The sequence below is a fragment of the Panulirus ornatus genome, chromosome 14 (assembly GCF_036320965.1).
Source record: "Panulirus ornatus isolate Po-2019 chromosome 14, ASM3632096v1, whole genome shotgun sequence".
NCBI lineage: Eukaryota > Metazoa > Arthropoda > Malacostraca > Decapoda > Palinuridae > Panulirus > Panulirus ornatus.
In genome coordinates this window covers 25,434,284-25,438,815 of record NC_092237.1, presented here as the reverse complement: position 1 = coordinate 25,438,815, position 4,532 = coordinate 25,434,284, and positions in this window count along the sequence as shown.

Here is a 4,532-nt window from a genome sequence, read left to right as displayed (position 1 = left end):
CCACCATCAATTACCCTTTCTAATCAACCCACCTCCCACTCTTCTCATGCCACAAGCATCTTTTGCGCAATCCATCACTGATTCCCTAAATACATCCCATTCCTCCCCCACTCCCCTTACTTCCATTGTTCTCACCTTTTTCCATTTTGTACTCAGTCTCTCCTGGTACTTCCTCACACAAGTCTCCTTCCCAAGCACACTTACTCTCACCACCCTCTTCACCCCAACATTCACTCTTTTTTTCTGAAAACCCATACAAATCTTCACCTTAGCCTCCACAAGATAATGATCAGACATCCCTCCAGTTGCACCTCTCAGCACATTAACATCCAAAAGTCTCTCTTTCGCGCGCCTGTCAATTAAAACGTAATCCAATAACGCTCTCTGGCCATCTCTCCTACGTACATAAGTATACTTATGTATATCTCGCTTTTTAAACCAGGTATTCCCAATCATCATTCCTTTTTCAGCACATAAATCTACAAGCTCTTCACCATTTCCATTTACAACACTGAAAACCCCATGTATACCAATTATTCCCTCACCTGCCACATTACTCACCTTTGCATTCAAATCACCCATCATCATAACCCGGTCTCGTGCATCAAAACCACTAACACACTCATTCAGCTGCTCCAAAACATTTGCCTCTCATGATCTTTCTTCTCATGCCCAGGTGCATATGCACCAATAATCACCCATCTCTCTCCATCAACTTTCAGTTTTACCCATATTAATCGAGAATTTACTTTCTTACATTCTATCACGTACTCCCACAACTCCTGTTTCAGGAGTACTGCTACTCCTTCCCTTGCTCTTGTCCTCTCACTAACCCCTGACTTTACTCCCACGACATTCCCAAACCACTCTTCCCCTTCACCCTTGAGCTTCGTTTCACTCAGAGGCAAAACATCCAGGTTCCTTTCCTCAAACATACTTCCTATCTCTCCTTTTTCACATCTTGGTTACATCCACACACATTTAGGCACCCCAATCTGAGCCTTCGAGGAGTATGGGCACTCCCCGCGTGACTCCTTCTTCTGTTTCCCATTTTAGAAAATTAAAAAAATATACAAGGAGGGGAGGATTTCTGGCCCCCCGCTCCCGTCCCCTCTAGTCGCTTTCTACGACACGCGAGGAATGCGTGGGAAGTATTCTTTCACCCCTATCCCCAGGGATAAAATACATATATATATATACACGTACACACAAATACACACACACACGCACATATACACACACACACACACATACATATATATACATATGAAAAATGTAAGAAACAATTTAGAAAACTGAAACTTCTAGCTTGAAATGAAAAGAAAAAAAATGAATGTCACATAATGGTTCAACCTCTGGCTATGGAAAAAGGAAATGTTTAATTTATTTACACAAAAGTCAATAGTAGTTCTCATCAATTTAACCACTGTATCAATAAGCTTCAATGTCTAAGCTACATTTTTTCCAATTTCACTATTTTCTTGTCAAAGCACGCTGTATGAAAACTATCACTCCAGTAACACAACTATAAACATTTACTTCCCCTTTAAAAAATATATGTATATATATATATATATATATATATATATATATATATATATATATATATATATATATATATATTTTTTTTTTTTTTTGCCGCTGTCTCCCGCGTTATATATATATATATATATATATATATATATATATATATATATATATATATATATATATATATATATATATATATATATATATATATATATATATATATATATATATATATATATATATATATATATATATATATATATATATATATATATATATATTCTTTTTATTTATTATTTTTTTTATTTTGCTTTGTCACTGTCTCCCGCATTTGCGAGGAAGCGCAAGGAAACAGACGAAAGAATGGCCCAACCCACCAACTTATGCGTGTATATTCATACACGTCCACACACGCAAATATACATACCTCTACATCTCAATGTACACATATATATACACACACAGACATATACATATATACGCATGTACATAATTCATACTATCTCCCATCATTTATTCCTATCGCCACCCCGCCACACATGGAATAACATCCCCCCCCCCCTCATGTGTGCGAGGTAGCTCTAGGAAAAGACAACAAAGGCCCCATTCGTTAACACTCAGTATCTAGCTGTCATGTAATAATGCAACGAAACCACAGCTCCCTTTCCACAGTCAGGCCCCGCAGAACTTTCCATGGTTTACCCCAGACGCTTCACATGCCCTGTTACAATCCATTAACAGCACGTCGACCCCGGTATACCACATCGTTCCAATTCACTCTATTCCTTGTACGCCTTTCACCCTCCTGCATGTTCAGGCCCCGATCACTCAAAATCTTTTTCACTCCATCTTTCCACCTCCAATTTGGTCTCCCACTTCTCCTCGTTCCCTCCACCTCTGGCATATATATCTCCTTGGTCAATCTTTCCTCGCTCATTCTCTCCCTGTGACCAAACCATTTCAAAACACCCTCTTTTGCTCTCTCATCCACACTCTTTTTATTTCTTTTTATATATACAAATATATATATATATATATATATATATATATATATATATATATATATATATATATATATATATATATATATATATATATATATATATATTTATATATATATATATATATAATTTTGTATTATCTATCTATTTTGCTTTGTCGCTGTCTCCCGCGTTAGCGAGGTAGCGCAGGGAAACAGACGAAAGAATGGCCCAACCCACCAACATACACGTGTATATACATACACTTCCACACACGCAAATATACATACCTATACATCTCAATGTACACACATATATACACACACAGACATATACATATATACGCATGTACATAATTCATACTATCTCCCTTCATTTATTCCTATCGCCACTCCGCCACACATGGAATAACATCCCCCTCCCCCCTCATGTGTCCGAGGTATCGCTAGGAAAAGACAACAAAGGCCCCATTCGTTAACACTCAGTATCTAGCTATCATGTAATAATGCACCGAAACCACAGCTCCCTTTCCACAGTCAGGCCCCGCAGAACTTTCCATGGTTTACCCCAGACGCTTCACATGCCCTGGTACAATCCATTAACAGCAGGTCGACCCCGGTATACCACATCGTTCCAGTTCACTCTATTCCTTGCACGCCTTTCACCCTCCTGCATGTTTAGGCCCCGATCACTCAAAATCTTTTTCACTCCATCTTTCCACCTCCAATTTGGTCTCCCACTTCTCCTCGTTCCCTCCACTTCTGACATATATATCTCCTTGGTCAATCTTTCCTCACTCATTCTCTCCATGTGACCAAACCATTTCAAAACAACCTCTTTTCCTCTCTCATCCACACTTTTTATTTCCAAACATCTCTCTTACCCTTACATTACTTACTCGATCAAACCACCTCAAACCACATATTGTCCTCAAACATATCAATTCCATCAATTCATCCCTCCTAGGCACAACTCTATCCATAGCCCACGCCTCGTAACCATACAACATTATTGGAGGTACTATTCCTTCAAACATACCCACTTTTGCTTTCCGAGATAATGTTCTCGACTTCCAAACATTCTTCAAGGCTCCCAGAATTTTTGCTCCCCGCCATAACCTATAATTCACTTCCTCTTCCATGGTTCTATCCGTTGCCAGATCCACTCCCAGATATCTAAAACACTTTACATCCTCCAGTTTTTCTCCATTCAAACTTACCTCCCAATTGACTTTACCCTCAACTCTACTGTACCTAATAACCTTGCTCTTATTCACATTTACTCTTAAGTTTCCTCTTTCACACACTTTACCAAACTCAGTCACCAGCTTCTGCAGTTTCTCACATGAATCAGCTACCATCGCTGTATCATCAGCTAACAACAACAGACTCACATCCCAAGTTCTCATATCAACAACAGACTGCATACTTGCCCCTCTTTCCAAAACTCTTGCGTTCACCTCCCTAACAACCCCATGTATAAACAAATTAAACAACCATGGAGATATCACACAACCCTGCCGCAAAGCGACATTCACTGAAAACCAATCACTTAACTCTCTTTCTACACGTACACATGCCTTACATGCTCAATAAAAACTTTTTTTCTGCTTCTAACAACTTGCCTCCCACACCATATATTCTTAATACCTTCCATAGAGAATCTCTGTGAACTCTATCATATGCCTCATCCAGATCCATAAATGCTACATACAAATCTATTTGCTTTTCTAAGTATTTCTCACATATATTCTTCAGAGCAAACTCCGGATCCAAACATCCTCTACCACTTCTGAAACCACACTGCTCTTCCCCAATCTGATTTTCTGTACAGGTCTTCACCCTCTCAATCAATACCCTCCCATATAATTTACCAGGAATACTCAAGAAAGTTATGCATCTGTAATTTGAGCACTCACTCATATCTCCTTTCCCTTTGTTCAATGGCACTATGCATGCATTCCGCCAATCTCCAGGCACCTTACCATGAATCATACATACATTAAATAATCTTACCAACCAG